The sequence below is a fragment of the Pteropus alecto genome, unplaced genomic scaffold (assembly GCF_000325575.1).
Source record: "Pteropus alecto unplaced genomic scaffold, ASM32557v1 scaffold45, whole genome shotgun sequence".
NCBI classification, from domain to species: domain Eukaryota; kingdom Metazoa; phylum Chordata; class Mammalia; order Chiroptera; family Pteropodidae; genus Pteropus; species Pteropus alecto.
In genome coordinates this window covers 39,065,996-39,075,337 of record NW_006442491.1, presented here as the reverse complement: position 1 = coordinate 39,075,337, position 9,342 = coordinate 39,065,996, and positions in this window count along the sequence as shown.

The window sequence follows — 9,342 nt, the reverse complement described above, 5'->3', positions numbered from 1 at the left end:
CACGACGACCAGCTTTTTGCTGGTATGAGAAAGGGGTTCCCCAAAAATAAATAAATAAACGAAGCGATGGGGGCCGCCGGCGGAAGACGCGGCCTAGAGTCGAACCCCGGGAGACGGCGGGGTCGGAGGGGTCGGAGGGGACGCCGATGCAAACCCGCTTCGCCCAGGAGCTGCCGCGGGGGTCACTCGTGCTGGCCTTGCCAGGGCAGTGCGGAGGGGGCTTGAGGAGGAGGAGCCCGCAGCCCAGCAGGGGGGGGGGGCGCCCGGCGGGTCGGCACCGTATTCTCGTCACCTTCCAGAACCTACGCTGTGACTCTGGTTCTCCCTGCTCCGTTCTTAATGACGCTAACGACCTCTCGTCGTCTTCTTTATTAATCTTACTCTGTGTCCTCACAGAACAAAGTTTGATTTAAACTTCACCTTTGAAGTCTCAAAAAATGGAAAAAGGCCTAGAAAAATATCTGTCGCGAAAACGGCAAGTCAGAAAGAAACGGAAAGTAAGAAGTGCGAAGTGCGGTCCCGCCTCATGTCATACCTGCCTCCCCGGCCGACGGCGGCAAAGGGCCGCTCGGCGGGGCTGTGCGGGGACTGGTTCTCACACCATGCTGGCAAACTGGGGCCCCCCACCCCGACAATGAACCAGATCTACTTGGCGAAGTAGGAGTCCCCACGTTATGACTCAGTGTTCCGATTCCTAGATGAGCCCTCGGAGAGACACGTGCTTACCTGTCACAGGGGAGGCACATGGCCGGTGACAGCGGAGATGCAGGGATGACCCGCATGTGTAGCAGCCACGAGGCGACGAGGCGGATTGTGGCACCTGCGTGGCAACCGAGTGCCCCACGGCTGTGCCCAGCAACACGGCTGACACAGAGAGGGACTCTTGGGAGCAACAAATACGTCACAGAAGAAACCGACGATGTGATTTTCCAGTGGAAAGTTCAGCAACACGCAGGGCTGAATCGACGTCGAGGAAGCATGTGGCCCTCGCTGTCCGTGGGCCGGCGCTGGGCGTGCGGGGAGGCCGGGCGGGCCCGAGGGGCACCCCGAGTCTGCACCAGGGTCCGCGGCCTTTTGCTGGGGCCGGGCCGCAGCTGGGACGCTGCCACCCAAGAGGTCCTTGCTGTCCACCTGACACTTCGACTTCCCTGGGCGTCCTGTATTGCAATTTGCCGATGTGGCGAGCGTCTCTCCGAGGCGGCTTCACTGGGCTCCGGGTGTCAGGTCGGGGCGGGGTCTTCACGGCTCACTCCAAAAGATGACCCTCCCCAGTCCGACCATCCTGCAAAGTGCAGGTGGCTGCAACATGACAGGTCTGCTGACAGAGAGGTCATAACCTCCAAGAAAGTCGGGCTGACGTGCGACCGTTTGGGCCAGCTGGGCAGCTGCCTGGTGGCCGGTGGCCGGTGACCCTGACAGCTACATAGGACAGCAAATCTTGCAGAGCTGCATCAGCCCACGAGCTGCAGGCCTGGAGGCCAGCAGGAAGGTCCGTGGGGCGGCTATCAGGGTCGTGAGAGATTTAAAAGGCAGATGCGATTCGAGGTGACCTGCCTCTCTGATAACAGACACAGCTCCTGGAGGACACGGCCACTAAATCCTCGTAAAGATGACTCAGCCCATGGCGGCGGAGTGGGGTGGGGGGAATCCGGTTTTGGGGAAGACTCTGTCCTTTAGAGCAGGGGGAGGGCACACAGGGCGTCTGGCACGGAGGGGTTGGGCTCGGGTTTGTGATTTTGAAAGGTCCTCCTGGCTGCTGAGGGGCACGGAGGCGGCAGGCTAGTCGGGGACAAGGCGGTCCCCGCAGGTTCCTGCGGGTGCCAGGGGTGGCTGGTGCCTGGATGTGCTGGAGGAGCCAGAGCAGGCTGTGTGATGGGTGCGGGCAGGCGGGGCTCGGGGAATGTGCCGGGGACCTGTCACGGGGACCGAGTGAGGAAGGGGACGGGGACGGCCTTGGCTCGTCGGGAGGAGGGCGACGTCTTTCACGAGAGGAAACACGCACGCAGGGCTGGGTTTGGAAGAAAAACACGAGAACCAAATCCGTACGGTCAAGGAAAGCAGGGCAAAAGCGCACGTTTTAGGATGCGCGGCCACCTGATTTAGTTAATTTGAGAAAAAAATGACTGCCTGTCCCCCGATTTTTAGTTATTAAGAGTTCTGTCTTACCGAAAAGTTGATGTTTGGCCAAAAATGTGCTCTCCTTTCTATTGTTTTAACAAAATGTAGCGCCTTGCGGTCGTACGAAACCGCACGGAGGAGCCCACGTGCCCTCCACCCAGCTCTCGCCGAGGGCTGCGTTTCACCAAAGCCGGGCCTCGTCGCGAGCGACTCTGCCCCGCCAGCTGCACGCAGATTCGCCAAGTTTCCCTCACACTCACTCACCCGCGTGCGTGTCTGTTGGGTTCCATACAGTTTTACTTGTTATATTTTTAAATATTCTATCTCTATTTGAATTCTCCTTCGTTTCTAATAGTTTCCCAAACTCGGGGAGGGGTCGTTGAGGGGGAAATCGCCAGCTCACGCGAAGTCGCCCGTTAGATTGACGATGTGGTGCCCGCCCATCGATCTGTCGCGAAGCTCGAAATTTCTTAATTGAAATGGGGACCAGGGGGGAAAACATAAAAATCCATCATAAACGCTAATGGCGTAAATGGATTTCTTACACCCAAATTATTTAGAGCTGTAATTACAGAACCGGGGAGCTACGAGCCCTTGGTTCTGGACGCAGAGTCGCCGTGAGATGGTCGCCCCTCACAGCGAGGGCCAGTGCCCAGCTCTGTGGTCCTGGCAAGGTCAGGGGCACAGCAGTGCCTCGGGGCTCAGAGGGGGCAAGGTCATTCGGCTCCTAGCATTTCAAGGACACTACGTTTTCTCTGCAGACAGAATCCTAAATAAGCCACATGTTTTCTCAGGAGCCACGTTCAGACAGTGACAGTGACAGAAATGGCTTTTCCTCTATGGGGCGCTCATGACGCCCCACGTGGTTAATGGCAGGGGTCTCCTATAACCACACAGCCTTACGGAGGGGAAGCCGAGGCGCCGTGAGCTTAAGCCCTTTTCGAAGGACCTCGTCAGTACGTGGCCGTGCCGCATCGCAAGCCCAAGTCTGCCAAACACTCGAATCTTGGTTTTTAATTGATGTGGCATTTGCCTCTGTTCTGTTAATATAATTAATGCGCAAATTAATTCAAGTGTTCCAACACTTGAGTCTCAAGGCCCATATGTACTCTTAAAAATTCTCTAAGACCCACGGATATTATGCCTAGGTGGGTTGAGGCTTAATAAAACTAACATCTTTTTTTCGGTTTCATCGAGCGCATTTTAAAGCGAAACCGGCCTCTCGTTTTGGACGGCTCGCACGCGACCGTGCGGGGATGTGCCAGTGGCTCTGCTCACCATCGGTGCAGACGCCGGCGTTTGGAAAGGCAAATAAATAACGAAGAGGCAAATAGATGGCTTAGTCACGACGCAAACGGTTTCGGCTTCGGGGTCCAGGTTTCGCATATGCGGGAACGGCTGGCCTCGAATGATGACGTGTAAGCTGCTCACGCACTCGGGGTGCTTCTGACCTCGCCCCGCGGTCCTCCGCCACCGCCAACCCCGCTCCCCTGCTCCGTCGCCAGCGCGTGCCCCGCAGCCTGCCCGACGCCTCCGTGTCGTCTGGGGTGGCACTTCCGACCCCACCCCCACGCCTGGCTCCTCTCCCTCATCCTCTGAGACTTGATTCGAGCATCGCCTCCTTGCCCGGCCCGCTATTTCTGTGGAACAAACCAGCCCAGGGCTCAGGGGCTTCGGGGGGCTCCGATCATTCGTGTGGCCCATGCTGCTTCTTTCTGGGGAGGACCTGGAGGGGACAGCTCATCCCTGCTGCACGTGGGTCAGCGGAGGGGGCCTGGCCGGAGCTGCAGCATTCACGTCCACGTTCACTTTCGTGACGGTGTGTCGTGTCACAGGACAGCGGTGCTGGGTGCTGCTTCGTCTCCCCCGGGCCCTCCGCTGGGTGACATGGGCTTCCTCACAGCATGGCAGCTGGGTCCCAAGAGGGAGCAGCTCAAGAGAACTGGGCAGAAGCTGCCTCGTACGGCTCAGCCTCTGAGGCCGCTTAGCGTCCCTTCTGCCCAGATTCGAGGCGAGGAGCCCAGAGGGCCCAGCTCCCTGCGGGAAGCCTTAAAGTCATCTTGCGAGAAGAGCGTGTGGAGATATTGAGTCCCGGGTGACTCGGGCCTCCCAGGAGACCCCGTGCACACCTGTCTGACGCCCGCCACACGCCAATGAAACCACCTCCGTCTCCCGCTCCTCCGCCCATCTCGGCCCCACTCACAGGTCATCAGTCCACCTGTGGAGCGCCACTCGCCAGCACTGCCCCTGACAGAACAGGTGAACAAAACGTTTTTGACCGGTGGACGAATACTTAAACAAACGAGGGAAATCTGTCTTATTTTCCTTTTTCCTGCACTGCCTGGTTTTGAGAACGTTTCCGGCGGCTTCAACTGGCAGTTTCCTCGTCTGTACGACAGCGAAGATGACGCCTAAATCATCGCGTCGGCGTCGTGCCCTGCAGGGCGGCAGCGGGACGGACGACGGGCGGCACGGGGCGATCGAGCTGGAAAGCTGTGCCCGGAGACGGCGCGGGATGTCCTCACTCCACTTCGCGGCGGATCCCGTGACCTCGATGACGGACGACGAGGCCGGTTTGACCAAAGGCTGATCGATGTCGACGAGAGCTGAGTTCCCGGCGTCGGCCCCTCGTGGGCGGCTCCTGCACACCGCGGTCCGTGGGAAAGAGCGCGAGCCGCTTCCTTGAAGGTCTGAGTGTGCTTCCCACCGTCGGTCACCCGCGCGGCTCAGCGAATCCCCCATAAGCGTGCAATTCATTGTAAATAAGTGTTGCCATGGCGACGCGACAATCATAATGGTTTTTGGAGTGTTTGCTCCGTATGAATGTCTCTAAGCACACGCCTTTACCAGTGTGCGGCGAACCCCTAAGCCTTCTAACGAGCGAGCCTTTCGATGTTTATATTCCGGTTTTTCTTTTCAAAAGTAGAATCTTGCAGACGGAGTCGGTAAAGAGCGTGAGATCTTGGGACCGTCTGCGACAAAGGGGACCCTTGTGTTTTGGCCCAGGTCCCGGGCCTCAGGGCCCTGTGACGGTGGCCTTATTTCCACACCAACACTGAAGGTTCTTGGCCTTTGTCACCCTCATTTCTTATGCGTGTGCCGTGGCCTTTTCCGGGGGTCACGCCGCCCGCGATGACAGCGCTACTCAGATGGCCGCATTTCGTTGAGTTTCACATTTTCCTCCTCAGCTTTAATTTCTAATATGGCAAATCCCGACAGACACAAGCTCTCTGGGGCCCTCGCTAATTCTCAGAGTGAAAACGGATTCTGAGACTATCGGGTTCAGCAAACATGATCTAAGTTGCATCCTCCACCCTTGTTCCCAGATGTGACCCATTCTGTCCCCTGGAGGCACAGCTGCCGACCAGGGGCTCCCAGGCTGGGTGTCAGAGACGGTGTGGAGAGAGAGGTAGAGATGAGAGAGATGGGGAGAAAAAGAGAGACGAGTGGGGGGAGGAGGGGGGGAGAGAGAGAGAGAGAGAGAGAGAGAGAGATAGAGAGAGAGAGAGAGAGAGAGAGGGAGAGAGACAGAGACAGAGAGAGAGAGAGAGAGAGGCTTTCATGGCGTCTGCACTAGCTGACTCTTCCTACATAATAAACACCCTAAAACGTAATGGCCTCAGACCGGTTAACCCTCGACGCTGGGCTGGGCCTGGGGTTGGGCTGAGTGGGGGGTCCCCGTGGTCTCGGCCGGGCTCTCTTCCTCTGAGGGCCCCTGCGGTCGTCTAGGCAACTCCGTCTCTAGGGCGTTGGCCGTGGTACCTTGGCCCCCGCCACGCGTCTCTCTTCCCCCAGCAGGCTGGCTCGTACGGCAAGGACGGGGCTCTAGGAGAGCGAGCAGAGTCCCCCAAGTCTCCTCCAGGCTTCAGAGCGAGACCCCTGCTGGCCCTGGCCGGCCACAGTCCAGTCCACCTCCGCGGGCTGCGGGTAGACCCCACGTCTTCACAGAAGGGCTGCAAACTTAGACGCTGTCATCACAGCACCAAGCAGAGCCATTCCGGCAAACAGCCCACCACTGGGCCTCCGTCTCTGCCACTGTCACGCTGGCTCCTCGGGGGCTCAGCCCGTTCTCCTCCTGAGAGCCGCACGCCTCCGATCCTGGCACCAACGGCCATTTTCTGTGCAGGGCAATTGTTTTAGGCAAAAACGTCAGACTTCGTCTTCAGAACGTGAACTCTGTACTCGTCATGTAAGTGGCGTTATTTGTAAGAAGCAGAAGTTTGAAATTATAATGCTTTTTTCTCGGAATCAAGGACGATTCGGGCTCCGTAGGTTGCTCTGGGAAACGTGCATTGCACTGGCAGAATTTGGTCGTCACCCAGGGTCGCACACCTGAGCGCTCACCCCGACGCCTGATGGGAAGGGCCCCAGAGTCGCCTGAGCATCGAGCCTGACACGCGCGTCAGTCATTTCCAAATAGTTTTCCATTGTAAACGCATGAAAGGGGTTAGGGAGACATAAAAGCTCTCAGGGGCGAGATGGTTCTTCTTTCTCTCAGTGACAAAGTGGACGCTTAAAGGTAGAGACCACATGGCAGGTGGCGTTGGTCCTACGCTGGGTGATAAAACCCACAGCGCCATGCGGGGGAGGGAATGGTTTGGCCGTCACTGTTCTTACGCATCTTTTTTGAAGCCGCTGTTTGATTTTTAAAATAAAGGTCAGCACCGGTAAAGGGGCCCGACCGTCAGCTCACACCAGCTCCCTCTTCCGGCTCCAGAAGCTTCGAGCGGCTCAACCGCAGAGCCATTCCACGCGCTCATCAGCTCTGGCGAGCACCCGAAGCGCCAGCGAGAGCCGCCAGGGGCCCCCTGCGGAGTGTCGTCAGGAGAGTCCACGAAAATACTGGGGCGCGAACCGCTCGGCAGGCCCCTCAAAGGAAATTCTCCGGGATCAGTGCGCCCAGAAGCGACGGCCTCTTCTAAGCGTCGTGCCTGGGATGCCAGAAGGCTCCCTGGACCCGCGAGCCAGGCTGGGATTAAGTGCTCAGTGGGCGCCACGTGCTTCTGCATCTTGAGAAACCGACCGTTGGAGTGACCACTTGTCTGAGCCATGGGTGAAGTTATCACAGCAGCATGAAGCCCGGCCGTAGCCTGTGTCCACTGCCTGGCTCGTAACGGACAGCCCGCTCCTGCAGCGACGGAGGGGCCGCTTCCCCTTCCCGAGACAAACTCACCATCAGAGTGACTGCGCTGTGTGGGGGCAGCAGATGGGCGCAGAGGAGAGGGCGGGGGGCGGGCAGGACTCTGGAGGGTCCCAGAGCGAGGGCGCGCTGTGGCCGTGCGTCAGGAGCCTCGGACACCGGTGGAAGAAGCAGCCACTAAGCTCTTTGCACCAGCCTCACGGTTTTTATCGATTTTCCCTCCACTTAGCCTGGTGCAGCCCGAGGCCCCTTTAGCAGACAATTCCAACATGTAAACTCGCCACACACCGTGGGGACGGGAGTCCGGGAAAGCTGGCCCAGCCCCGGGGAGTCTAAAGGGCCGACTCAGCCTTTCCGGGCCTCCGGCCTTGACGGTGAAGCTCGTTGGGACGCTTAGCCTGGTGCCAGGCGGTGTTGGCTTTCGGATCCCGTTTGGGGCGGGGAGAGATTCGTGCTGTGGGGTCCGCCAGCCGCAGCAGGGACCGAGGAGACATCATGGTCACGGCCCCCCGCGGACATGGGTCCACAGCATCGTCGGCCGGAACGGTCGCCCCTCTACCAGGAAGGTCGGCTTGGCGCCCGTGGCTCGCCCGGCTCCCCGACGCCGTCCGCTCGCGGCCGTCCTGGTGCGTGGGGCTCGCACTGGCTCCCGGCACGTCGTTCTGTTTCCCGCATTTTTATTAACCCGATTCTCACACCGTCCTCATAAAGGAAACCTTGCTCCTTGGAAGATTTTAAAACTTGGAGCTAAAGGTGAAGGAATCTTCTGAGCAGGGAGCCTGGGGGGGTCCTCAGCTGGCGTCCGTGCTTCCGGGGTGCACGTGCTCGCCGAGGTCCCCGGGCACGCACGTCCTCCGTCCCATCACGCCGAGGGGCCGGCCCTGCAGCCCGCCGTGGGGACTCGCGCTGAGCACGCGGTAAGAAGCCACCAGAGCGCAGAGAACACGTCGAGATATTTAAATTTTTTCACGTCTCCTGTGAAATATCCACAGGACATTCTGGAAACATACGTTTTAGAAATCCATGGATCGGGCGTCCGGGTTGTGGCACCGTGGGAGAAACGAAATGTTGGAGCCCCATCCCCCTTGGGGTGTGCAGGAGGGAGGGCCTACCACCCAGCTCCCAGGGCTGTGAGCGCCCGTCAGCCAGCGACCGCGGGCAGAGACGCTGTCTGCAGGTGACCCTCTGCCGGGCGGCCTTGCCTGAAAGTCCAAAGGGAGGGACGAGGCCTCATACGCCTTCACTGGCCTGGCTGCGATGGCCACAGTTCCCCCGGCCACACCCCATTTTGTTAAGGCGTCCCCTCCCCCCAGCACGCGCCCCCCTGAGGGAGCTGGTTGCAGAGAAGCAGGAACACACATCCACATGTCTAAGGGGACCCCGGGAACCCCTCCGTTTCTGCAGGTCACTCCTCGGATGTTGAGTTTGTAAACAGTGGAGACAGCCGGCCTTGACTTTGGTCGTTGGCATAGCCCGAAAGCCCCGCACTTCCGAAGATGAAACTTCGGTGTTATTTGCTTATTTACTGGGCGTGTTTCTGCCTGGCGCAGGGCGGAGGTGAGGAATATCGCTTCTCATCCCTCGGGGCGGAGTTGTCACCGAATCCTCTGCCTTCTGCAGCAGTAACCGCGCCCTGTCAAAATGTGTGGAAAATCAGGATTAAAGGAGCATTTTACAATTTAAAGGAGAAGGTGCGAGCCTTCGCCGTGCCTCCCTTCACGCGGACGGAGCGCGGCTGTGGCAGGAGACCGGGTCCGGTTTTCCGGGCGGGCGACGCAGTGAGCATCAGCGGTGGCCCCATCCTGTGAGCGCCCGGAGCCTCGGCTTCCTTATCGGAGTTGGTGGCGGCCGCGGGCACATGGCAGGTTTGCCGTGCGATGAGAATGACACCCGCCCCCCGCACCTGCAGCCCGTCGATGACGGGGATAAAAGGCATGGACTTCTCTCAATTAGAGGACACTTAGGTGACGTAACAAGCAAGCACGATTTGCATGTGTCATCCTCACTGGATTTGAATGAACCAATCAGAAGGAGACATTTTTTAGGGCGGTTGGGGGAGATTGGAATGTGGACGTGCTACTGGA